This window comes from Pezoporus occidentalis, unplaced genomic scaffold (assembly GCF_034315485.1).
Source record: "Pezoporus occidentalis ecotype Australia unplaced genomic scaffold, CSIRO_AGI_Poc_V1 ctg3, whole genome shotgun sequence".
Taxonomy (NCBI): domain Eukaryota; kingdom Metazoa; phylum Chordata; class Aves; order Psittaciformes; family Psittacidae; genus Pezoporus; species Pezoporus occidentalis.
This window is the reverse complement of record NW_026914940.1, coordinates 2,884,281-2,911,425: the sequence shown is the minus strand read 5'-3', so window position 1 is coordinate 2,911,425 and position 27,145 is coordinate 2,884,281. Positions and strand designations below refer to the sequence as shown.

At 49.6% G+C, this 27,145-nt stretch overlaps 1 protein-coding gene and 2 long non-coding RNA genes across 6 annotated transcripts in view; 2 read left to right on the top strand and 1 right to left on the bottom strand.

Moving 5' to 3' along the window:
- The window catches only part of SLC45A4 (solute carrier family 45 member 4), an 87,054-nt gene extending 64,419 nt beyond the window's left edge, over positions 1–22,635 (bottom strand). The window contains exon 1 of one of the 3 annotated variants that reach the window (XM_062626945.1): positions 22,322–22,635. The gene's annotated coding sequence lies outside the window, so the exon portion shown is untranslated. Of the gene's footprint in view, positions 1–168; positions 396–21,740; positions 22,072–22,321 lie in introns of those variants that run through there. The other 2 variants (XM_062626944.1, XM_062626943.1) reach the window with 2 other exon arrangements.
- LOC134167854 (uncharacterized) overlaps positions 1–27,145 on the top strand; it is a 1,192,997-nt gene that overhangs the window by 39,343 nt on the left and 1,126,509 nt on the right. The window lies entirely within an intron of this gene.
- On the top strand, positions 3,493–6,386 carry LOC134168028 (uncharacterized). The gene is made up of 3 exons (XR_009966365.1): positions 3,493–3,659; positions 4,479–4,656; positions 6,279–6,386. It is a non-coding gene; the product is annotated as an uncharacterized LOC134168028 (long non-coding RNA).

The following is a 27,145-nucleotide window of genomic DNA, read 5'->3' as shown; positions in this document are numbered from 1 at the left end:
CCCAGTTCATCTCCTCGGCCAAGCCCTCACCCTCATCTCCCTCACCGCAAACCTTCCCTCACCCGCTCCCCATCCTCACCCCGAACCTTCCCTCACCCTCACCAACCCCTCACCTCACCTCACGCCTCCCAACGGCTCCTCACCCCCCACCCCCCGCTCGCCCCGTACCTGCCCCCGGGTCTCCCCCTGCACCCGGGACCTGCTCCGTGCGGCGGGGGGAGGGGAGGAGGCGGCGGTGCCGGGAGGTGCCCGCGGCGGCCGGCGGGGAGGGTGGGGGGGGAAGGAGGAGAAGGAAGGGGTGAGGTGACCGGCGGCGGCACGAGCGGGGCGGGCGACACCGGGCACGAGCGGCCGCTTTATACCGGGCTCCTCGGAAACCGCGTCCCGCTTCCGCTTCCGCCCCTCCCCGCGCCGGGGGTCATGAATATGCAATGAGGTGGGCGTGGCTTGGACCAGGAGGGGCGGGGGGCGTTGCTAGGGTGACGGGTACGGCGGGCTACGGGGTCCGCCGGGCACCCCGCCAGGGGCAGGGTGCGCTTCCACCTTGAGCCGGGGCCGGGTCAGGTGCAGCGGCCCCGGGGAAGGACGAGGGGAGCGGGGCCGCTGCCGGGGCTGGAGGGGGGTTTCTGGGCGGAAAGGGAGCCCCTGGAGCCGCCGAGCGGTGATGTAAGGGCGGTTGGAGGCTGGCACCTGAGCTGCCCGCGCTGAGATAGCGTGTGTTTACCTCAGGAACTCGGCGGCGACATGCCGCGGAGCCCGTCTGTCCTGACTGAAAAAGTTGTGCCAGACGGCACCAAAGTAGAGTTAGATTGGGTATAAGGGATAAATTCTTTACTGATGAGGGTGCTGAGGCACTGGCTGCCCAAAGAAATGGTGAATGTGGCAGTGTTCAAGGCCAGGTTGGACACAGGGGCTTGGTGCAAGCTGCTCTAGTGGAAGGTGTCCCTGCCTGTGGCAGGGGTTGGAGCTTGATGAGCTTTAAGGTCCCTTCCAGTCCAAACCATTCCATGGTTCTATGAAGCTGATAACTTGGGAAGTGCTGGAGAAGTCGCTGTTCCCAACCTGAGGTACTGCGAGCACATCAACCCCCAACTGTTGATGTTTTCCTTCATCATAAGGGAAAGTAGCACCTTTTGCTCAGTTTTGGCCACACAGGAGGTCCCATCCTGCCGCCTCACCTCGGCTTTGCTGCTCTTCACCATCCAGAGGCCGTGAGCCTCCATACATCCAGCCCCATGTTTTGGTGGGGAGGGCTGGGTGACCATCCCCTGCTCCGAGCAGTGGTGCAATTCATCATTCACATCTTATAGACAGTATACAATGTGCAATTCATCTTTCACATCTCTTATAGACAGTATACATTGTGCGCTGACCCCGGGGGAATTAAAACTCTTTGGTCCCAATTACAGCCTCATTGTGAGCACTCCCTGTGCATTTGCCATAAAACACCCCATGTTTTTAACACGGGAGTGTGCTTTTTAGTCCCAGTTACTTACATCTCCCAGCCTTAATTGTGCTGACTGCACTGGGCAGGGCAGTGTAATAAATACTCATTACTTACATAAACTGGGGCCGCATAGAGGAGCGTGAGTGGCATGTCAGAATGCGTGTTACGTTGCATAAGTGTGATTGTTCTCTGCTTCTTGACACGCCGTTAAGTACGTTTTCCAAAGCAAGTCTGATTTATGGTGGACTTCTTTCTCTTGCAGCTCATGAATAAATAAACCGTGGAGTGTGCCAGATCTGGGAGAAAGGGAAGCCACAGAAGGCAAAATGGAAGAACTGGGCACATCTTACTATTAGAAAGCAGTGTGAATCTTGAGGCTAGCAAAAATACTGCAAGCCCTTAAGGAAAGAAAAGACATTAATCTTTTATTCTAGAACGCTGGTCTTGACGTATAATTATTTGGAGGCTAATTCAGACCAAGGACTGAAAGGCATGTGTGACCACAGTCTTGCACAACTCACTAAATTAACCATACTCTGAGGATTCCCAAAGAATGATGGTGGTTTTTACATACTACTGAGTTGTATAGATATTGCTAGTGCTTTTTGGGGGAAAATAGAATCATAGAATCACAGAACCGTTTGGGTTGGAAAGGACCTTAAGATCATCCAGTTCCAACCCCCTGCCATGGGCAGGGACACCTCACACTAAACCGTGTCAGCTAGGGCTCTGTCCAACCTGGCCTTGAACACCGCCAGGGATGGAGCATTCACAACTTCCCTGGGCAACCCATTCCAGTGCCTCACCACCCTCACAGTAAAGAATTTCTTCCTTATATCCAATCTAAACTTCCCCTGTTTAAGTTTTAACCCGTTACCTCTTGTCCTGTCACTACAGTCCCTAATGAAAAAAAATTGCTAAATAATTCTCTTAATTATACAAGTAGTCTAATAAAGTCTACTTACTTCACTGCTTAATTAGACAAGTAGTAAAGATAAAGCCCAGTTTAATGCCTACTCTTGGCAATAAAACAACCTCCATTGTATTATAACTGAATGTGTGTAGCGCAGCTTAAGTTCATTCCCCAGAAGAAACAAACTGTATTTATAGCAGTAGAAATGTCTAATGACTCATAAGAGAGAAGATTTCAGTGACTTTAGTGGAAATTACATGCAACCCTGAAACAAAACACCCAAGAAGGGATCTGAAGATGTGGGTGTAGTTACAACTTCTAAGACGTGCTTCTCCTTACCCATAGATCAGTGGCAGCCTGGGCTACTTGATGTTTTGAAACCTCACTTTAATAGGAAAAAATGACTTTTTTGTTGACCTCTTGTTGCTTGCTGTTGTGGTGGAGCGTGATCCTTACTTCACCCTGACGTTCCAGACCTGTTCTGGCAGTGGCCAGACATGTCCAGACGTGTCCAGATTATTTCTCCATTCTATTTCTTCATGTTAATTTCACATGAGAGTTGTTGTCTGTCAGCCCCTAGCTAGAGTCAGAAAGGGTAATTTTCCATAAAATATTTAAATTTAAAAATCCAATCTTTTATAGCAAAGAGTGGAGGGGGAAACAGGCCCACCTTTTCCTTCTGAGGTTCTTACTCAACTCCAGATATTTAACCCATCATAAACCCTTCATCCTCAAGTCTTGGCAGGGGAGAAATGAATGTCAGTCAAGAGGCTGCTGTGCTGTCCAGACGTGTGCTACACTTGGGATTGATGTTTGTGGGGCTGGGAGGAAACCCCCTAAACTGTGGTTGAGAGCAAGGTTGGAGATGTGCGCTGCTCCCTGGTCTTTGTGATGTCTGCATTTAGCAGGTCCCTCCTCGGCAGGGTGGTAGGTGTGGGTCCTTTTCCTCTCTGCATCCTTAGGCAGTGTTTTGAGGCACTTGGGTGAGAGCTTTCCCTAAAGAAAGCACCCAGAAGTCACTTCTTGATGGCTTTTATTGTGCATGTTTCCATGTTGTGAGTCACGTAGCTGGAGAAAACCTCAAGGGACTGATCCCTTGCTTATCCTTTCTTCCACTGGTTTGTTTGTTGTGTAATACCCAAGGACTTTAAACAAAATAAATCTACTTCTGAATGCTGGAGACCAGCATCCTGCTCTAAAATCCCTGCCTTGTCTTGCCATAGCAATCAGAGGAAGGGGTCTTCCCTATTTAATGCGATACCTTAATTAACCAGACCTCAAGAGCATCAACAAGCTACCGTGAGTTCTCTTTACTCTGTAGCTACTCAGCTCCGCAGGTACTTGGCTCACAAAATTGTTATGAAAAGTTCATACGCAGCCAAGCCAAACAAACAACACCCCCACCATCATTTTGCACGCGTGTCAAAGAGAAATAATGTGCCGCAGGCAAAGCGGGTGAAGGAATTTTACGAGGCTGCATCTGATCCTCCCTCTCCCCTCCCTCGGACAGTTAAAGCAATGCTTGTGTGATGAAAGGGGTAAGGGAGCAGAGGACAGCTGATTAGGATGAAATGTGTGAGCATTATCATGCAATAATGGATTTAGCTGACTGTTTGCCAATGGTCAGATCTAGTGTGAATTGCTTTATATGAAACTCAGGGATTCCTGCATTATTCTGCTCCTAAATCCTTTGAAAGCTGGGACTTTAAAAAGGTAATTCTTCATCTGGATGGACAAAAGCCCAGGGGATTGTTTTGACTTGCTTTCAGACTTAATGATGTTTGACACATTAATTGGGAGTGGCCATGGGTTTGGGCAGCCTGAGGCTAGACTTGAAGCAAATCTCAGCACTGTGAAGCCCAGGTGAGGTCTCCCCAGCCAGGACACTTGTAAACAGGACATGAAAAATGAGTCTCAACTTTTACACAATTGGCCTGTAACTTACCCTGAGGGTATCTCTCACAAAGGGTGAGATATCTGATGGGAAACCGGTGCTCTGGGCTTGAAACTGCTGTTTATCCTTCTTCCCACCCTCCCTCAACATATGCTGTCCTTAAACTGGAACTTTAATGGTTGTGTAAAATGGTCCCTTGATGCTTTTTCTGTTTTTCAGCCTAGAAGCATTGGGATGCTTCTGGTTTCTGCCTGTCAGATGAGGGCTGTAGACATGCAGCAAACCAACAACAGATATTTTGTCTGGACACAGACAAGTCTTACGAAGGTCTTACAGACAAGAGGATTCTGTGTGTGAGTCCGTGACTGGGACCCAGACACGCAGATTTGCCAGTCAATTGAGGTTTGCTTGTGGTAGCCAAAACTGACTTTCAGTTCTGAGAACCAAATGGCTTTAGACAGGACCTGTGGCTTAAGAGAGTGACCTGGCCCTTTGCCCTGTCTCCTGCTCCAAGTGTACCCATCTGAAGCCAGTTGGTTCATATTAACAATCCTGAGCAAACAGGGTAGGGTGACGCTGTGTAGGGTCTCTTTGCCTTTCTCCTGTGCTGAAACCTCGAGTAAAAGCAGTAGCTGTACCTCCTCACACAATTCCTATATGGCAAATAAACGGCTCGTGGTGGAGACTCAAGTTTATAGCAGTTATATCAGCAAAGTGCTGATAGAGGCTGTAAGATGAGTTTGCTGCAGCCACTTGTGAGGTCTCATTGTGAGTTCGTGCCTTGAAGAATGAGAACTCCCTATCATTATTCTCCTGCTTTGCACAGCTAAAAAGGGATATTAATGGCTGCAAAAAATTACCCTGCCTCTTGAATTGATGTGGTCTATAATTATCTTCACAATAAAACTGTGAGGAATTAGGCTCCAGTGCAGTTTATAGCTGACAAGGGATGAGTTGACAGGCCTTCAAATGCTGTGGCTTTCAGTCCTTACCTATGTGCCAAGAGCAGTTAAAATGCTGCTAGACAGCATTTGGGGATTGCAGGGCTTGATGAGTTCAGTCACTTCTTCCCTTGCAGAGCAGAGACCAGAACTTCTGGCTCTTATGCTGTTTCTGTTTCTTTCAGTTTGGGCAGTGAGCTGCTATTAGTCAGTTTTCCTTCCGAGCTGCCTCCTATTAAACCATGACTATGATGTTTATGAGGTTTCCATTGCTGCACTGGGATATTTGTACCTCAGTCTCTATGTTTACTCAAAGCCAAATTGAAAAATGGATATATTTTCATCAAATTGGGTTTGCAAAGAAACCAAGGCCTGAACCAAAGCCTGACATCCGGGAGGCTGTTTGAGTCTGAAGTGATTTTCAAGTGACTCCATTCACATTAACCTTACCCTGATGAAAGCTGGCTGGTATTATCACCAGTGTATACTGGTGAATACAGAAAAAAGACCAATTGGTTTTCAGGCTCCTGCAGCCTGGCTTTCCGTGTGGAGAGGCACTCTTCATCAGGGACTGAGTGATAGGACAAGGGGTGATGGGTTCAAACTGAAACAGAAGTTGTTCAGATGAGCTCTTAGGCAGAAGCTCTTCCCTGTGAGGGTGCTGAGGTGCTGGCACAGGGTGCCCAGAGAAGCTGTGGCTGCCCCATCCCTGGCAGTGTTCAAGGCCAGGTTGAATGGAGCTTGGAGCAACCTGCTCTAGTAGAAGGTGTCCCTGCCTGTGGCAGGGGATGAAACTTGATGAGCTTAAGGTCCTTTCCAATTCAGACCATTCTATTGATGATTCTAAAGCCAACTTCACTGAAGTTTCACCTGAGAGATGTTGGTTCCTTAATAATCTCTTATACCAACACAATCCTCATGGATTAATTTGTAGATGACAGCCAGCTGGGCTAGTCCAGTGCAGACTAAAGTATCATATTTATGTGGTCACAACACAAATGCTTGCCCTATACCTCTGGACACTAAAACATGACCTATAGTTAACCGAGCATTTGTCCCTCTCCACACCCCCTTGTTTTCCAGCCCTTAGCTACAGATGGATTAATCTATCAACCTATTATTCAAACCACGTGTTACTGGGCACGTCTGTTTTGATCACCCAGGTGTGACCTGAAGCCTCTATAACCTTCCTGGAGGACTCACTTTACTCTTGGCTCTGCTAAGGCCTGTTACAACAGCATGTTGTTATTTATCTCATCTCTCTCCTTGCCTAATCGGTCACGTACCTACTCGGTGTTTGCAATATAGTGAGTCCCAGCAGAGACAGGATTTAAAATTGTTTAGCCCTGTGTCATCAAAACTGCATGTGGAAAACCAGCAGTGTTCCCTGTATTTTTGGAAAATCCTAGGAAACAACCTAGAAGGAGCAACACCTGAGCTAGTGGCTTCTGCAGCTATGACTCAGTGTGAGCACAAGTCCATGAGTAGTCACAAAAATAGACACTGTTGTGCTGACTGTATTCAAGAGAGGGGGTTATGTACACTTCAAAACATGAGTAACGCTCACCTGGGTGATGGCAAAGCGAGTTGGATTGGCACTGGTTGGCACTGGGATGGAAAATTAGTATGTAAAGAACCTAGTGATTAAGATAATAAAAACAATGTTAAGAGTCTGAGGTGAAGCCAAGTTTTATAGCCCTCGAGCTTTTCATTGTGAAATTGTTGGCTCTCACTTTGTTTCTGAAATAGAAATCTATTTAAATGACTTAAGCAACACAAGTCAGGGTGGCAAGGTACTGGAACAGGTTGCCCAGGGAAGTTGTGCATGCTCTGCATCTGTGGCAGTGTTCAAGGCCAGGTTGGATGGGACTTGGAGCAGCCTGGTCTAGTGTGAGGTGTCCCTGCCCATGGCAGGGGGTTGGAACTGGATGAACTTAAGGTCTTTTCCAACCCAAACCATTCTGTGATTGTATGAATGTGTGATTCTGTGATTCTATGATTCTGAGTTTCGAGAATAACCCTGAGCAGACTCTTGTTGTAGTTGTGACCAAGAAACTGAAATGAATCGGGTGAATACTTTTTATTCTAATGGCTTGAATTCCCAAACACAACCAAACAACTGCAAAGCCCACGGTGTTTCATGTGAAAGTAATTTTAAACTTTGAGGAAAAACCAAGTGCATTTCCAAACCCCCGAATTAAAATCCCCTCAAAATACAGAGGTTTTCTTAGGGCTTTTTTAATTGCTCCCACCCTAAACATTGAGTGCAAATTGACAAATTCCCAGTTTGTGAATTAAAACAGTGTGTTCAAGATTTTTTCCCACTTTCCTGGAGCTGAATATCACCCCAGCCACCAACTTCCATCCTGTGTTTGATTTGGGGAAGTCTCTCTGCTTGACAGACAATGTGGATACTGCATACTGCTGTTGGGGTCCAGCTTCACTTTACAGCTAAAATGATTTAGAAGTTAGATGCTCCCAAAAGGAGCAACTTTCCTTTCCTTTTCCTTGATCACATATGTTCAGGGCGAGTTGGTTCATCTGGCTGATCTGGTGGGAAACCCTAGTGAAAGAGTGAATAGTTTTCTGTTGAATAAACCATGCACGTTGACTCACGTGAGAGTCCTAAACCTTGTTTCAGCTTGCAGAGGCTGGCAGGGAATGGTCAGGCCCTTTCACACAATATTGGCTCATCCTCCAGTTGTCCCCTGTGACCCCTATAAAATCATAGAATCCCAGACTGGTTTGGGTTGGAAAGGACATTAAAGATCATTCAGTTCCAACCCCTGCCACGGGCAGGGACACCTTCCACTAGAGCAGCTTGCTCCAAGGCCCTGTGTCCAACCTGGCCTTGAACACTGCCAGGGATGGGGCAGCCACAGCTTCTCTGGGCACTCTGTGCCAGCACCTCAGCACCCTCACAGAAAAGAGCTTCTGCCTAAGAGCTCATCTCAGTCTCCCCTCTGGCAGGTTAAAGCCATTCCCCTTGGCCTGTCCCTCCAGGCCCTTGTCCAAAGCCCCTCTCCAGGTTTCCTGGAGCCCCTTTATGCACTGGAGCTGCTCTAAGGTCTCCTCTTCAGGAGCCTTCTCTTCTCCAGGCTGACTCAGCCCAGCTCTCCCAGCCTGGCTCCAGAGCAGAGCTGCTGAGCCCTGTGATCATCTTCACAGCCCACTTTCCAATTCCTTCTCAAGCAATTTCATCTTCCTCAAACTCTTCCCTGATGTTCCCAAAGAATACAACACAATCTGCTGGAGGGGGACCTGGAGGTGGCACTGCTTTTCTGTACAGCTGTGTGTGTGAATACCGTGCCAACAGCAGATAGAGCAGGGCCATAAGAGAGATGTGCTTTCCTGCTGCTCTTCTTTGGGAATCCTATCAGTTCTGCAGCTTCTTTCCTTATTTATAAAGGGAGCCTGAAGAGTAAGCTACTGACTTAAGTACCTCAAACACCCAGGGCTGCTTTGCAAGGACCAAAAGTTTTGTATTAGTATTTTGTTTCCTTTTCTATTATCAATGAAGAAGAGGCAGGAAGGAATATTTTCTTCAATATGCCAAAAAAAGGAATAAAGATACTTCCTCCTTGACTGGGTTTCAGCCCATTTTTCTGACCTGCAATGCATTTATGCTGGTTGCAGGTGGATGCTCTCCATAGGGATGTGTTGCCAGTCACCTGGGCTGGAGCACAGGAAGATAATAAGCTCAGAAGCAGATTGAATGGAGATTACCTGCAACCTCAAAAGCACACTGAGAGAGGTTGTGGCTTAAGATAAAGAAGTTAATAAAACTGAGAGGAGAGAAAGTTCCTCGCAATGAGGTGATTTGGGACATTTAACAAGCTCCCTAGGGAAGCACTGTTGCTGGGGATAATTGAGGAGAGACCAGAAGAAATGGTTAGGGGGACATGGATTTTTCCTGTCAAGCAATCAGTCACATTTCTGCCCAGAAAAGGCCCTCCTCACTCCCAATTAAACAAGAACTGGCCTGAATGGGTTGCTCCAATTTGAACATAATATGTGGGGTTTTTTTTCCAGCTGGCAACAGTCTCTTGCATTTTCCTTGCTCTTGTTTTCCCCCATGGTAGTGGTTGTGCTCAGACCAGAAGCATATGTTGCAAAATCTGCCAGAAAAGAATCGTTTTCACAATTGATGTTTTCTGAAATGCCTTTCACAAATTGCCCATCGGTGCCCTTGGAGACAGAAATCCTCTCTGTAATGATACAGCAGGTACAGAACAGGGTTTCCTTATCATCCATCAGACTCCAACTGGAGACCTGCTGGCACTGGTGCCATAGCTCATTTGGTCTTTCGCCTCCTTTCTGAGATGCTCAAGAAGCCCATGAGGTTTCCTTTAGGGTTTATTTTTCAGTCCCTCATGAGCAACAACCTCTTGGTGTGCTCTGGTGGGGCTGTGATTGGAGCATGGCTGGAGAAGCTCAGAGGAGTATTCAGGGACTATGGGGCACTGAACTGAGCTGAGATTTAGGTGGTTTCCTGGTAGATGGTCCTGAAAATGACCTGTCAGATGGCCATGTCCTTTCATATTGATCTTCAGTCACACTGCTGCACAAACTCTTCTGAGAGAGGTGAGTGTGTTTTGTAGGGGGATATCTGCTTTACATCATCCCTTCTGGCTTGTTTTGAAGTTCACTTCCCACAAACAAGAGCTGCTGTGGTGCCATTCCCCTTTTACTGCCTCCCCCCACTGCTAACCAAGCATTCCCGCAAAACATTCCTTCTCTGGCTTGCTGTTAACTGCAAACTTCAACCTGTTTCCCTGTGCTTTAAGCAGATACAAGGTCTCTCTACCACATGGATTTACTTCTATCAAATACCACAAAATCCATGCTCCAGATAAGCCACATGCAAATCTCCTCCTTTAACCGCTTCTTTTAACAAAGTTGCAGCATTTCATCCACTCTGTGATTCTGATCCCCCTCTGAAATGCAACTTGAAGCTGAGATGTTTCAAACTTGTCAGGAAGGGGGACATCCTATTGGACCAGCCTCCCAACCTTGGAAAACCGGTGTGTAATTCAGAGACAGGGGCAAATTGGAGTTCCCAGTATTGGACTTGGAGTCCCTCTGGCACCCAGTCCTTGCAGAGTTTGGAGGCAGAGTCTGCATTTGCACCCCTGATGCTGTGTTTAGCCCCAGCCCTCTGAGCTCCATCTGAATCCTGCACTTGAAGCCAACCCCAGGAAAACACAGAGCTCTCCAGGCCTTCACTTTCCACCCATATGTGACATAAAATACAGAGCTGGTTGGAGCAGACCTCTGGCAACCGCACTGTCAATGACAGGAAGAAAGTGAAGCTGATCCATGACCATTCCAGCTCAGCCCACAGTGTATTATTTGAACCACAAAAAACTCCATGCACTGCAGGGATGGATATTGCACCACTCATCTCACTGGTGCTTTGCAGGATTTACCTTTTTAGAGCTCAGAAAGAGAGCACAGGAGCAGAAATCCCCATGATTTCCAGTGTGTGTGTGTGTGTGTGTGTGTGTGTGTGTTGTATTCATTGACTTTACTTTCTCTCTCTAATGACCTACGAGTATCTCTTGTCTCATGGAATTGAGTGTTGTTTGCTTGTTCACAGTTTCCTTTCCTTCCGTTATCCAGCGATGAAAGTTTGCTTAAGTGGCTTTTGTGAACTCTTTCAAGATCCCCAGAAGGATGATACAGGAAACAGAGTTTCCTTTCTATACAAACTCATAGGGTGTTCCCATAATAGCCTCAAATTTATCTGCCCTCAACAGCCTGCAATTGGACAAGAAATTAATGAACTGTCAAAACACAATCAACGTGTCGGAGAGGAGCTTGGAGTAAAAATGAACCCTCCACATACACAACACTTTTTATCCCACGTGGCCAAACGCTTTTCTTTCCATGGTTCCAACTTCTTTACAAGTTGGCTGTGCTTTAACCATTCAGCCTGAAATTTTCCATCATCACTCGCTGCCTCAAGTGGAATACGTTTTCCTGAGAGGAGTGAAGGGGGAAAAGTCACACACACAAAAACCCCCTCTTAAACAGGCACAGTCATATTTCATTGAGATTAAAGCTAAAGCATTTCCTCAATGTTTAAGCTTTCTCCCTCTTTCTTTTGAAAAGCACTTTTACACCGCAGGAGGCTGGAATGGGAACAAGACACTTGGGGCAGTAGCAGCGCTGGGGAGTGGAGTCTGTCGTTGTCTCTGTGAAAACACATCTGGATTTGTCCAAATGACAAACCACAGACAAACCTCTATTTGAATGCACTCAAGGCAGGTTTGCACCTCGGTTTTTATGCCCTCTGACTGCTGTGCCTGTCGTTTCTGCAGCCCTCGTAAGCAGAACATCTGGATAGGCAAAATGAGTTCCTGTGTTTCGCTATTTCACCCTGGGTGACCTGGCACAGTGGGTGAGATTGTAGTACTGGGAGGATTGTAGTACTGGGAGGGAGGGCAGGGCCGGTGCTGAAAGCTGACAAGGTAGAGATGTGAGTCATGAAAAGGCAAAGAGCAAACTGTGAAAGAAACAATTACTTATGTATTTATAAAGAAAATAAAGCAAATCAGATCTGGAAGGCACGTTCACCTCATGGCTGACACTCCCTGCAAAAGCGCTGGCTTATTCCAAAAAGGCTCCCATGAGATGAGCGAACCTTGCCAGGAATAATCACAGATGTGGAATTGTCTAATTGCTCAACTAAACGTGGGGAACCTGGGCTTTGCTTTTCCTGCCTGCTTCCTCGATTCCAGGGCTCGGGAGCGCTGTGGCTTGTATTGGCCGGAGCATTCAGGACACCAGGCGAAAAAAACAGAGCTTCTTAGCAACAGCTTCACAGCGTCTGTTGTTTTAAACTCCATTCATAAAAGCAGTTAGTTGTGCTGGAGCGAGGCAGGCTGGTACGTTCAGCTGATGGCTATGAGAAGCAGAAAGCTCTTGACTTGCTCAGACATTTCAGACCCTCTCAACACTAACCCAGCAATACAGAAAATGGCTTTAAGCCACTTCAGGCTCTAGGGCTCCTGTTAGTATTCCCTGTTACTGAGATCAAAGGGCTACAAAGGGCATAGTGAAGGGAATGAGGGGATGCAGGCAACAGCTTCACCTCCCCTCTTAGAGGGGTTTGATCCATTTTCTCAGGCAGCACAGACCAAGTTTGGGGAGCAGATGCTGCAGCAGCATGGCTTGGATGGCTCTGCAGCACACCAGCATTCCCCCATCTAGGAGCTGCGTCAGGAAGAGTTAACAGCAGGGCTGTGGTGAATTTACTTTAGTGATAATTCATGGCTGACCAAAAACCAGACACTTCATCTGCTACAGCCTGGGGTGGCAGGTCCACGTGCAGAACAGCCCATCTCTGCATGGCCACAGGCAGGAGCTGATGTGAAAGTTGCAATAGCCATTAGCACAGCAATGGGTTTTATTAATTGTCTAAAAGGCCTTGGGGAAATCAATTTTTTTCAAGTGAAGAAATTTGACACTTTCCTAACCAAAAAGCTTCATTTTTACTGTGAAAGGGGCTGTTGTTAGTGACAAGAGTTATTTTGAGGCAAAAACTTCCTGTATTATATAATAAACTCTAAGTAAAATAAAGAGGTTCTGCTATAAAACCTCACAATACAGAGAAAGGAACCGAGGAGGGCAGTTGGTCTGGGACTTCACGTGCTGGGAAGGTTGCAAACAGGGAGCTGTGATATGTTTGCCTTGCAAGAGAGAAGGTTAAGAGGGATTTGATCAGTCCCCAGAAATACTTGCAGCTTAGGAAGGTGCCAGGTTTGAGCAGGCTGCCTGCTCTATTAGGCAAAGAGCTATTTGCTGGAGATAGAAACAGGAGATGTTCCCACTGGAAATAAGGATCAGGGGTTAATTAAGTATAGGAACATCCTACCCAGGAGGCCATCCTGTGAATTCCTACATGACAGCTCGAGGGCATTGCCATCGGATGCTTTAGGTGCCCGACTAAGACAACCTGCTTTCCTGCTGATTACAGAGGGATGCCAGGGCTCTGCCTCAGCTCCCCAAACCTCAGGGCTGTGAATACCTCCTGGAGATGCCTGCTGGAGTCTGTGCCCTACTTTTATGTTTCTCAGTGAAAGAACCACCTCAAATCTTTGGCTAAAAAGCAAAACAAGGACAAATGTGTGCCCTTCCACTACTCTGCTTTAATTTATGGCCAAGTTCTGCCAAACCCTGAGGTTTTATTTCCTTCTCACTGGCTATTTCTGTGCTGGGGTGCATGTTCCCTTTTTCTTTTTCTTTTAGCAGCAGTTTTGTGGTTGTTTCACAGGCCATCTGACCATGTACTCATCACTCCAGACACAACAGGACTGAGCTGAACACGGTCTTTGTGCAGCCACTTCTACATGGAGCTTGCCTCATATCCAGGGAGAAGGCAGAAGACTGTGACATGCTTTCTTGGCTGTGATCGTATGGCTGGAGGCTATGGAAAATTAATGGATGTGCTCTGTTCCCAAGGGATCACCAGCAAGGTCACAGTTCTGAGGCTGTAAGGACACAACCTTTCCCTGCTTGCAATGAGTGCACACACCAGCTTTGCTTGTCCCTGCTTTCGATGTCACCAGATTGCTGTCACACGAGCACACTGTGGATGGGGGATGCCCTGGCTGCTCCCAGCATGATGCTATTGGCTGTCTAGCCTGTGTTCTTGCACAGTAAATCTGTGAATACAGCCTGATGATTGCTGGAGGTGTAACTGAAACCCACAGCTCCTGACTGAACTCTCCCTGCCCCTTGCAAGGCTGAGCACAGGACATTGTGTAAACCAGCCTTGAAGACTGCGTTGCCTGGTATGGCAGTGTGCAGAGGTGTATGATGCTGTGTCTCTGCTGAGGGTACCAGCAGCCCTTTTGCATCTTCCTGGTGGTCAGCCCAAGTGAACAGAGACAATTTGGGTGGAAAAGCATGACATTTTCCCAGGCACAGAAGCAAGATCTGATTCCTTTTGGACATGGATGGTCTGGGTGTATGTTGAAGCCCTGTTCCTGGACAGTGTAATCTCGCCAGCCAGAAGCCTGTATGGATTTACACTTCCATATGCAACTGTTTGATAGTCATGTTGCCATGGCTACACTTGAATCTTGCAATAAATGTGTAATTTCACACATTTACATCAAAAGGAACTGCAGGACATACAAGTGCGTAACAAAGCAGGCTCATCTCTCTGCCCATTTTTAACACCGTGTTATTGTACTCACTGGTGGGGTTTTTGGTGGGGTGAGGGCTATAGGGCAGGTTGGATGGCCTGGAGGTCAAGTTCTTAATGTCTTGTCTAAACTAAGGCTTCCCAGTGTTGCCATCAGGACAGTTATCCAGGTTTGGTCTAAGCCATTACCAGGGTAGTGCTGGTTCGGTGGCAGTTCCTGCTGCCATCTGCCTGGGAGCAGCAGGGTGCTGAGATCTTTAGCAAATAAAAATAGAAGACAAGGTTGAACACGAGGTCCTGGTGTGCCTGAAATGCAGGGAGAAGGACTGAGAAAAGAGTGAATTATGGGGCCCTGCTCAGGGATCTGATTGCCCACCTTTTCTTCCATGTTTGGCCCTTCCATCCCCCTTTCAGCCCAGTCGTCTCGTATTTTAGCATCATAGAATAATGTGGGTTGGAAGGGACCTTAAAGCTCATCCAGCTCCAACCCCTGCCACGGGCAGGGACACCTTCCACTAGAGCAGCTTGCTCCAAGCCCCTGTGTCCAGCCTGGCCTTGAACACTGACAGGGATGGGGCAGCCACAGCTTCTCTGGGCACTCTGTGCCAGAGCCTCAGCACCCTCACAGGGAAGAGCTTCTGCCTAAGAGCTCATCTCAGTCTCCCCTCTGGCAGGTTAAAGCCATTCCCCTTGGCCTGTCCCTCCAGGCCCTTGTCCAAAGCCCCTCTCCTGGTTTCTTGTAGCCTCTTTAGGCATTGGAGCTGCTCTAAGGTCTCTTTGCCACGCTGCCCCCAGGCTATCTGCCCATTTGTCCCTCAGGTGCCTTCTCCCAAGTGCTATTCTACTTCTGTTCCTTCCTTGTCCCACAAACACCCTCTCTTAATCCCATGGGCAGCTCCTGTCTTGGTCCACACCATCTTCTCTGCCTCTGAGAAGAGGCAATGGGCACATAAGGGTTATTTAGAGAGAAGAGGCTGTACCCAGTGTACAGCTTCAACCAGCAGCTGGTGAGTGCAGTGCTGGCTGGCAGAGACAAACCCACTGAGCATCAGATCTGGAGGGAGATGTGCATCAAGGCTCTGATTTAAACAGATCTTTCAGGAACTCAAAACTTGGACAGTTCTGCCTTTGTTTTTTCCCCTATAGCAACAGCAGCTGGAACAGTGTCAGCACCAGTGCAGCACTGGAGCTGGGCTCCTCCTTGCTCGGGAGTAAAGGGGTGTTGGAGAGTCCTTAGCGCTAACAGAACATGGGTAAAGGAAATGTTTCACCTTATCCTATGAGTTTAATGTTGTGCAGAGGGGAAATTTGACTGACACAAGTGCCCAATACTGGCAGTTTCTGTGTGAGAAACAGGAAAAGTAAAAACTACTGGAAAAACTTAAGATCCTTTTGTTTTTAGTTGTTGATCCAGTTGGAAAAGTTAAGCAATCCTAATTATCGAGGGTATTGGTTTTAATGAGTCACCACCTTGCTGTTTTTATTCCTTGTTCCTGTTGCCATAGGACGAGAAGCTGCAGCTGGGCTAAGCTGTGCTACACAGCAAACCTCACGGCTGCTATTCCAAGATTGAGGGGAACGGGTGCGCTCAGGCAAATGGGAATATGGGAAGGAAAGTGAGGTTTGCCTGTGAGTTGTGTGGCAGCCTCACCATTGTGGAGATACTGCGGGCAAGGATGGGTTTCTGCCAGGTAATGGGAAGGCTGCTGCGGGTTTGTATGTTTCCCTTCCAAAAACATGTGGTACAAGGGATAAGGAGGTTGGCCACAGAGGCTGGATCGTGGGAATGGCCATGGTTGGAGAAGTCACAGGGCTTTGGGAGTGAAGACCTGGATTGGTTGTTATGGGAAGGAAGGAGCCAGTGGAGAGACACAGACTGGGAAGCAAGACAAAAGGGAGAGGTTAGGAGAAAAGTCTCTCTGTATCCCGAATGAATAAGAGTGAATCATGATTAAGGCCCCTAGAAGGTACTTTAGTAACAGAGGAAGGAAGAGGTATGCAAGAGATTTACCTGCAGGGCTGGAGAAGCTGGGCTTGGAAAAATCCATAAGGTTTAACTGCAGCCTAAACACATGGACCTTGAAAGGGAGGTATGAGGTGGCATTCAGGAGCCATGTCTGCAGATAACACATCGTGTTGCCTACTGTGGTCTTGGAAGGTTTAGGGAGAAGGTTTGGGAGGAAAAGGATGTCAAAACCTCTGTTTTATCCAGGATGAGCTTTGGATAACTATTAGACATCCATGAGATGTCTGGGGTAATTGCTTTGAACTGGCCTTTCCTTACTGAGAGCCACAACAAGCCTGCAGGAGGACTTGGGATCCCGCTGGAGGAGAGTTAGCAGCTCAGATCTGAATGGTAACTCCGATCCACTGTTCAGCTCAGGCAGCACCCCCAGCCTGCGGGGTGGAGGCAGGAACACGTTAACCCACACTGTTTGATCGATTGGTTTCCATTGATCAGTTGTGCAGGAATAAAGCAAACACAGTTCCCTGTCTCTTGGATGTTCAGAGGGTGCTGGGTTTGCATACAGCAAGATCGTCTTTTTCTGCTGATCCTGCACCTTCATCTCAGAATGGTTTAGGTTGGAAGGGACCTTCAAAACTCATCTAGTCCAATACCCCTTCAATGAACAGGGTCATCTTCGACTAGAGCAGCTTGCCCAGAACCACATCCACCTTTCTCTCTGTGGCATGGGTATGGGCCTCTCCTTTTCACAGCTCCCAGTATCTGGCTTTTCCTGCTTAATTATCCCTTTCCCAAAGCTTGAATGCTGGACTCCACCAGGGTTCCAGAGATAAACATCATTTGCCTTGGCCATGGGTGACTCATTTGTATTTATCCCTCCTAGAGGATCAAGGAGGAGAAGAAGGAAGGGGATGGTGACCTACAGCTAAGTCATGCTCTTGTCTCTCCATTCAGCCAGCACAGAATTAGCTCTGATGTGCCTAAATGAACCCAAAAGGCACCATGGTGTGAGGTGCATCACATCCAAGCAGGACGTGGTGGCCTCTTCCCAGGTGCCTGAGCTGCCGCACGCTCCGGCCATGCTCCAGCAGGCAGCACATCCCAGGGACCCTGGAGACACAGCAGGGCTGCTGCCAAGGCACTGAGCTCCCCTCTGGGCAATGGGAGATGGCAGTAACACAGGGAGGTGAATGCTGTCTGGAGCGAGTGACCTGGATGTGTCTGCCCAAGCCTCATACAAAGAGCCACCATGGTCCCAGCTCCGCTGCTCCAGGGCTGTGTGCCATAGGCCGGAGCGGATGCTGCCCAACGTGTGGAGAGCCACAGCTCTTGCCCAGGCGCAGAAGAGGCCACTGCTCTCCGTGGTACCCAGCACGGCTCTGTGAACCCATCTGCACAATAGACTTGTCAAAGTGCATGCCAAGAGCATCCAGCCTCTCCGTCCTCGCTGCCAATGCTTCCTGATAGCAGGCTGCTCTGCAGCCTAATGCAGCTCACTGGGGGAGGAATTCAGATGCTCAGGGTGTTCAGAAGAGAACTGCATGATATAGCAGCAGTTGTCAGTGTTTTCTCACTCTTGGAGCTTGAATTGTGGATGTAAGCATGCCATCCTTGTGCAGCATCACTGCTGTGGTTTTCATAGGCCACTAAAGCAAAGCTAAGGTGTTTTTTCCTATGTCTTTATCATTGTTTTCTCTGATGGTTTGTGCATGTGAGAATTGTTATCCGAAACTCCCCCTCCTCCTTTCCAAAGCACAGTGAATCCTTTGGCAGTGGATGGACCACAAACTGAGCAGAACCTGGCTCAGTCCGTCTCCTAACAGGTATTTGCTTGATGTTCCTGAACCCAGGAATCATACAGGAGCCCCCAGCTAATGACACAGTTGTGATCCCAGCCAGAAGCTGCTCCCGTGCCTGACAGTTAGCTAAGGATGATCTCAAATACCCTGAAATAGGTCTGACAGGACAGGTACAGGGAAGACAGAAGGTTACTCAGTCTGCCTCCAGCACTGCACAGGGACAGGGCTCCATCCACCCTCACATGACTGTAGGGTTTGCTGCTTTCTCCCTTGTGTGATGAAACAGTTTTCCCTGGGCATTTGCCACTTCTGAGCATTATTTAATGCATCGTGGTACAAATAAAGGAAAATCAACAATTTCTGCTGGATATTTTTGCTTGTTTGGGGCTCAGGTTTTATCTCCCCCAGTCCTTTTTTTGACAGGTTAAAATTAGTGGACTTCTCAGTGGGATCAAGATGAAGTGAGAACTGGAATCCCAATCTTCTACTGAATGAGATAACACAGGAGATTTTTGTTAGATCCTCATGGATAAATGCCTTCCCCCTCCCTGCTCTTCAAATCAGGTCAGTGTGTGGGTACCAAGGAGCAGAGTAGTGGCAGAGGCAGCGCTGCTTTTGTTTCCCATTCTCTCCTGGATACATAAGGCCAGGTTGGACATGGTCCGACATGGTCTGGTGTGAGGTGTCCCTGCCCATGGCAGGGGGTTGGAACTGGATGATCTTAAGGTCCTTTCCAGCCCAAACCATTCTGTGATTCTATGATCGATGTGACAGGTTGAAGGCCTCAGATTTCTGCACGGAAAGGCTGGATCTTGTCTGACTTCAGCAGAACTGGCCCCATGAAAGGGTTTAGTGCTGGCTCTTTCCTCTATCCATGAGGACACACTGCTCAGACCAGCATGGAAACAATGAGTGATACGTGAGAGCCCTTCTGCTCCTTACAATTAGGAAAGACAAAAGCTGGCATGAGGTGGTGACTGCTGCTGTGCCGTGCTCAAGGAAAACCTGTTTGCGTGGGAAGTGCTGGAAAAATTGCTCAAGAAGGGTGCTTTCCCATAAAAAAGGCTCTGGCTGCTGTTCAGGTCTGTGCTGGAGCTGCGGGCTAGGTGGTTGCTTCAACATCTGCCTACAGCCATGTGCTCTGTGTGTGATCTAATCCCCTTTGCTCTGGGGTGTTTGCCCTCACCTAGTTTTGGGTCTGGATCCATCTTACAGCACTGACACAGGACTGCATGGCAGAGAGAAGCACCCTGGGGATGTCAGGCCAGGAGAGCAGCTCAGCCATGATCATAGACTCATAGGAACATAGGATGGTTTGGGTTGCAAAGGACCTTAACATCATCTGTGATGTCTCCATCAGCTTCTCTTCTCCAGGTTGAACAGCCCCAATGTTCCCAGCCTGTCTCCATACAGGAGGTGCTCCAGCACCTGATCATCCTCATGGCCTCATCTGGACTTGCTCCATGTCCTTCTTATGTTGAGGATGCCAGAACTGCACACAAGTCAGTTTGCTGGGAAGGTGGAAGGGTTAAAATGCTGCACCCATTTCAACAGCAGGTTCTAACCAGGTTTCTGATCCCTGCCAGGCAAAGCAGTGACCATGCTTCAGATGGTGGATGAAGGCATTCCTGGGGATCCAGATCATGAATCAGCATTAGGTGCTGAAGGAAATAAGCGACAGGAATGGCCATGTGTTACCTGGAGCATCCTTCCAACCCCTGCTTGACAAACTATGAACAAGGGACATCCCTCACTGTCTCCTTTTCCACCTCAGGTGAAGGCTGAAGGTAGAAAACAGCTGGAAGCTCTCCTGCAAGCCATAGAGCTGTAAGTCTTGCCTCATGCACTGTTCTTGCTCTTCTACCACCAGGCCTTTGTGACAATAGCAGTGTTGGTCTATGCTCAGTTCTATAACCCTCAAGATTAGAGACATCAGCATGACTGCCACCAGCGCCTGCAGCAGTCAGTCCCTGTGCTTTCGCAGGGTGAGGGCTCATAGGCATGGTTTCATTTGCTTGGTACAGGGGGCCCTTTGTCCTCGACAGCATTCAACAGAGTAATACAGACCATAAATCTAGTGCAAAAACTGGAGTGAAAGGGAATGAAGCAGCAATCCATGTGCAGGGGAAGTGCCCTTACACTGCTGAGTAGTTTGGTTACAACCAGTCCTGAAGCAGGGAATTAGAACAGAGTAGTTTTTCAGGAGGAAGGTTGTGCTTTAGGTTCCTTGTGCTGCTGCTGTTAAAGAACCAGCCTCCTTTGGGATTGCTCTTTTCCCTCTGGGAGGAGATGTGAAGCAGAGCTGCAATGTGAAGTTTAATAGAGAAGTGGGGAAGGAGCAAGGTCCCTTTTCTTGTAAGTTACTCCATTTGTGGCTTTGTGCACTCACTGGTGAGCACAGGCAGCGGGGAGTCAGTGTAGGGATCAGTCCCTGCATCACGTACATACTTATACCCTTGCCCCCTCAATAACCCACTAACCATCACAGCACCCACAAATGCCATCTCTCCCTGCTGATCCCTGGTCGCCTCCTCTCCAGGAGGATTTGCTGCTCTTTGCCCTCCTTCCCAATCTCCATCCTGCCCACATCAGCACCGCCGAGTCTCTCTGTGGCACTTTCACTACGTCACCCCAGTTAGAGTTACACATCAGCGCAGATCTCGTGTCCTTGCTGCGTGCACGCAGGAGTTCCCCTGGTAGCACTGGGCATTTGACACCAGCTTTTGAGAAACAGGCTCCCCTTTTAGCAATGAGATGCCCAAGACTGTGAGCACCCTCAGCACCAGGAGCCGTCATCACGTTAAACCCATCCAGGGCTCTCCTGTTAAATCACAGCCCTGCGTAAAACCCACCACCACAGCTACAGTAACACCAGGGCTGCAGAGTCAGATTCGGGGTACAACAAGCAGCTCAAACCTCCTCCTCCCGAACCCACACACATGAACCCACACACAAACCCAGAGCATTAAAACTCCCCTGCAATGAGCCGTTTTCCTTGCACAAACAGTGTTTTTGGGAAGGCCTGGCATTCCTATGGCAGGCAAGGCAGCCTGTTTCAGCAGTGCCCATCACCGTGGTGTCTGGGCTTTGCACAGCAGGCGCAACCATTAAAAATACGGGTTTCTTTTCAGTAAGAGGAGCCCTCTAAGCTGAAGTCTTTCCCCTCCTCACTCTCTCAGCAGGTAAACAGTGCCAAACCACATTCTCCTGCTTTGAGATGGTTAAACCATTACCAAACATCAGCCAGGTCTGATAGTTCTGCATTTTCACCCCCTCCTTTAGCTGCCAGCAAACATCCTCTTCCCAAATTAACCCGACCAAAACGAGCTGCAGCGCGGATCCGCATCATCGCTCTCCTTGCTCTAGACAGCCTGATACACAAAAGGGACACTTCCTGCAGCAGCCAGACTTGTGATATTCATTATCCTTAAGCTAAAGGTTGCAGCGATATCTTTATAAAGACACCACCTTTAATCTCACATCCTGCCTTTAGCATCCCCCACCGGCTGCAGCAACCCTGCAGCATTCCCTCTTCCCCAGGCAAGCAAGGCAAGGATGCTCCAGAGGGAGCCGGCAGAGCAGGGGTGCATTCCAGCTGCATTCCCCCCTCGGATACAGACATGCACCTTCCACCGGCGCCGAGCACTCACGTTGGTGGCAGCGCGGATCCCTTTGGACAGCTTAGCTGCGATTCATGGTTAACCCCGGCCTGTGGATCGGAGCTGGAGTCCCCAGGGCTGGAACGCAGGCGCCTGAGGGACCCCGGGGCACCCAGGCTGACATATCAGAGCAGCATCGCAGTTAGTAAATACATCAACAACCCAAGCGACTGACAGAGCATCCCCTGTGTCATGTGGGAGCCCTGTGCTACGGGATCGTGGCTCTGTGGCTGCTCTGGGCTTGGTGCAGCCCTGTCGATTCAGTGTTGCTAGCTCGCGTTTTCTGCCAGGGTCTAAAATAGCATCAGGAGCGTTTCATGTTCCCTGTTGGTTTCCCCGGCAGTGCTTGCTGAGCCGTGCCGGGTACCACAGCTCCTCCATGCAGCACATTTGCTTCCTTTCTCCCTTTGCAATTAAGGGAGCGGCGGGGGCTGATGAAAACCCTGCAGAGATTGTACCAGCAAATCCCAACCTGAGCGGATTCTGCCATGGCTGAAAGCAGGGGATGGAGGATGCTTGCGGTGCATGGAGCTGATGTGCTCACTTACCCTTCATCTCTCTCAGGAATGCCAGGTGAAGAGGACGGCCTCTGGCTCAGGAGACAAACCCCGAGGAGCCCGGCAGCAGCTACTGCAGAGGCTGCTTGGAAGTTCGCTGCCTCTGTCACAGTGTGTGCAGCTTGCCAGGTAGAGCCTGGATGAGAACACCCCGTGCTTTTCCCCAGATGAATGAGATCAGCACATATCCAGGCAAGGAAAAAAAACAGAAGGGAGAAAATTCCATCCTCATCTCTCTGATGGTTTCTGACCCAAAGTGTCGGTCCGTCAGTTCCTCTGCTCAGGGTTTGCTGGGGTGAATTTCAGCAGGAAAGGGAGTTCCTATTCTGTGTTTGGTGTTAGGGGCACGTTAACAAGAGAGCAAATGGTGTATCCACAGGGTAGCAGGAGCCCCGTCCTCAGCAGCGTGGGATGGAGGGCACGTGAAGGGTACCATTGCAAGCAGCAGGGATGCCTTTACAATGTGCACACTGATGCTTTTTGACTCAGTCTGGTACCTTGCTGGTACAGACTCCACATGGTGTGAGCAGATCCTCACTCCCCTGGTCCTGGCTGTGCTGAGCAAGGTTGTTCACATTAAGCTCTCTTCTGCCTGGTTGCTTCTGGTTGACAAAGTGCCTTTCTGCTGCCAGGTCCTTCACATCAAGCATGGCTCAAACCTCATCACCTGCCTGTCAGAGAGGTGGAATTGTCACTGTGGGTGACAGGGAGGCAGGGAAAGGGCTTGAGATGCTTGGAGGGTTCAGATGGGCCGAAACCTTTTGATGGCAGGGAGACAAACAGCATCATGGACCTCTGGGGTCTCTGTCCTTGTACTGGGGGATGCTGTACTCTTATGATGCAAGAGGACCATGGCATGGCCTTGGCTTTTGTGTGGCACAAGGATGAGGTGTTTTCCTTTAGTCTTGGCTAGGTGAAAAATGACTGTGTTGGAGGGAAAAGTTAGATGATTTGCTCAGGATCAGCCCCAGGGCTCGTGGCTGGGAACCCAGTCTCTACCCATAGCTTTAGTTACAGCAAACATCCCTTTCCTTCTCCTGAAGGCCAGGGCTGGGCTGGGACTCACAGAGGTACTGACTTCTGCATGAGCTTGGGTGCATTCCTGCATCTCCCTATCCTTCTCATCTGCACAAAACTCCTGTGTGGAATGGGTTCTCTGCCTCCCATACCTGGACTCACTCCCAACTGACAGCAAGACTGGGACATGGGTTTTGATGGGGCTGAGGCAGCCTGTATGAACAGACTTAATAGAATGATAGAATCCCAGACTGGTTTGTGTTGGAAGGGACCTTAAAGCTCCTCCAGCTCCAACCCCCTGCCACAGGCAGGGACACCTTCCACTAGAGCAGGTTGCTCCAAACCCCTGTATCCAACCTGGCCTTGAACACTGCCAGGGATGGGGCAGCCACAGCTTCTCTGGGCACCCTGTTTCAGTGTCCCACCACCCTCATAGTGAAGAGCTTCTGCCTAAGAGCTCATCTCAGTCTCCCCTCAGGCAGGTTAAAGCCATTCCCCTTGGCCTGTCCCTCCAGGCCCTTGTCCAAAGCCCCTCTCCAGGTTTCCTGCAGCCCCTTCAGGCACTGGAGCTGCTCTAAGGTCTCCCCTTCAGGAGCCTTCTCCAGGCTGAGCCAGCCCAGCTCTCTCAGCCTGGCTGCAGAGCAGGAGCACCTTTGTGGCCTCCTCTGGGCTCGCTCCAGCAGCTCCATGGGTCTTTCCTATGTTGTTGGCCCCAGATCTGAACACAGTTCTCCAGATGGGGTCTCACAATAGCAGAGTAGAAGGGAAGAATCCCTTCCCTGACCTGCTGCTCACACTGCCTTAGGGCAGCTTCGCTGTGCTCTCCTGTCACCTGAGGGCCAGGTTGGTTCTCCTGCGTTCACGGTGCTCATAGGTGTCTACCAGCAGTACCCCAGGGAAGGTTTTGAGCCTGGCAGAGCCTCAGGCAGCTCACTGCTTGCTACAGCGAGTTGGCTTCAGCTGCTGGATGTGCCGCGCTGGTGGTGGTGGAGCCAGGGAATGAAGCCACCATGCAGGGCTTGAGAGATGCAGGAGCAAAGCCCATCAGGGACAAGCTTTAAAGGAGTCTTGGGTTGAGGATATGAGTCCTTGGGCCCAGTGACCAAGTGGCAGTGGGTCCTACAACACGGAGGGGCAGTGCTGCATGGTCCCTTGATGGTGGAGCTCCTATTGCCTCTGCCTTTGACCCGCGAGGCAGCCGTGGGCAAGACTGAACCAACCTACCTCAGCTTGGTGCTTGGATTAATTAGTCAATACATGTTAAGTGCTGCAGAGATTTAAGGCTTTGCTTAATTGCTCAGTAACTCAATCATCGGTGGCTGTGTGGGTTGCCCGAGGCACACAGTGGATGAATCAGCCTGGCAAGTGCAAGGTAAGGAAGAAGAGAACTTTCCAAGGCTGGGTGACAGGATGATGGGTTGGTTACGAGACAGCAGCAATTAAACTGGGAGCAGGGAGAAATACCTGGAAAAGAGGTCAGATCCTGTGCGGAGCAGCTCTGAGGGGGTTGTGAAGGGGAAGGCAATGAATTTATAGCTAAAAAGACCATGAGGAACTTCTTTGAGCTCTTCAGGCTTGGTATGGCCAAGCAACTCCAAAAGAGGTGGGTTTGGGGCTGGCCTGAAATGCTTTAGGGATGGATTTGGATAAAATGGGGAGCACTTACATGGACTCACTTGTCCTCCCTGCAGGGATTGGCCCCATGGTACAGGCTTGGATTGGCCATGAAGCTGCTGAGGATGGAGCAAATGTGTTCTGCAGGTCAGTTTTCCATGCAGCAATACAAGCCAACTGGAGCATTGGTGCAGTACAGTCCATCCATCAGCACAAGGCATCACTTCCACCACCACACATTGTGTCCCATCGCTCAGGAGTGGGTTTCGGATGCAAACTCATGCCCTTGTTGCTGTGCTAGCAAATTCCAGCTTTCCAGGCCTTTCATTTGTCCCTATCCCTCCTGCTGAGCTTTGTCCTCTGCTTTTCTCTGTGTAGGAGCTACCCACCTATGCCATTTGGTGAGGCACTGGAATGGGTTGCCCAAGGAGGTTGTGAATGCTCCATCCCTGGCAGTGTTCAAAGCCAGGTTGGACAGATCCTTGGGTGACATGGTTTAGTGTGAGGTGTCCCTGCCCATGGCAGGGGGGTTGGAACTGGATGATCTTAAGGTCCTTTCCAACCCAAACCCTTCTGTGATTCTATGATTGACTCTGCTCTGGAGACCTCTGCACAGGGGAGGAACAGCCTCAGAGTCAGCTGGGGTTTAACCACATTCATGTAGAATCCCAGACTCATTTGAGTTGGAAGGAACCTTAATGTTCCAACCCCTGCCACGGGCAGGGACACCTTCCACTAGAGCAGCTTGCTCCAAGGCCCTGCGTCCAACCTGGCCTTGAATGCTGCCAGCGATGGAGCAGCCACAGCTTCTCTGGGCACCCTGTGCCAGCGCCTCAGCACCCTCACAGGGAAGAGCTTCTGCCTAAGAGCTCATCTCAGTCTCCCCTCTGTCAGGTTAAAGCCATTCTTGTGAATAAGCATCCCGCTGAAGGTGAATCCCGCTGATCCTGAGGCTTTAATCCCAGGGATAGCCCTGTGTGATGACTTCCATCCACCTATGACCATGGCTCCTCCAGCCAGGTAAATGGGGGACTCCTTGTCACTGTGCCTCATCCACATCCGCAGGGCTTTCTGTGAGGCTGGATCTGGGAAGGACCTGCCTGCTTGGCATCTGTCTGGCTGGAGAAAGCCTCTAGGCTCTACCTTGGTGAAACATTCCTATTTTGGGAACCACGGAGCAGACTGGAATGGTCTGTACTGCTGTGACAGAGCTGCTTGAATGAGCTGAATCTCAGTACCAGGGCTGAGACAGTTGCACATGGCTCATGTGGGATAAAGCTGTGAGCTCTGGAAGGAGGCAGAGCCAAACACAAGCCCTGGGAAGGGCCGTCAGGAATACCATAACCATTGCTTGTCTTACCAGCAGCATCAGCGTTTCCCTGCAGGCTCCTATACCCTGAGGACACAAGCAGCCCGGATGCATTGCCTGGCTCTCGGATTAGACCTGCCTTAGTGCTGGGAGACGTTGCCCCTGCAGCTCTCCCTATGGAGCAGCACTGCAGGACACAAGCAGCCCGGATGCATTGCCTGGCTCTCGGATTAGACCTGCCTTAGTGCTGGGAGACGTTGGCATCACCAGCAGAGATCCCACTGTCCCAGCAGCAGCCGCGGGGCTTGGCATAGGCTTGCAAGGCCCCCCCCTGACCTCAGCCGTCGCCCACATCCTTCTTTAATCCTCTTTTAATTAAGCACGGAGGGGTGTGATGGTATCAGGAGGGTAGGAGGGGGTGGCCTGGGGTGCCTTGGGCTTGGGGTGCATGCCAGCAGCTGGTTCGTTGTGAGCCCATCAACTCTCACGTGCTGTCTTCCCTTCAGGTATCGCATGGAGCATCCCTGCGGCTCCTCCATTGCTCAGGATCCTGCAGTGTCCTGCTTGGCAGGAGCTGGGATATCAAAGGCAGCTCAAAGGCTGAGTGGCTTCTGTGGCAGCGCTGAGCACTGTGGAGGAGGCTCGGCTTCAATCAGAGAGCAGCACTGGTGAGAGAACCACGGCAGAGATGAAATGGGGATGGAGATGCGTGAGGTGGAACCTGGGTAAGGTCCTGCTGGTGGGTCACTGAGGTCATGCAAAAGGCTCTTAATGGGGCTTGGGTTTATCAGTGCTTGTGGGGGGGTTATCAAAGGGATTCAATAGTCTGCTTGCCTGGGTTTTGGGCTTAAGGACAGGGCAGACCCAAGCTTAAT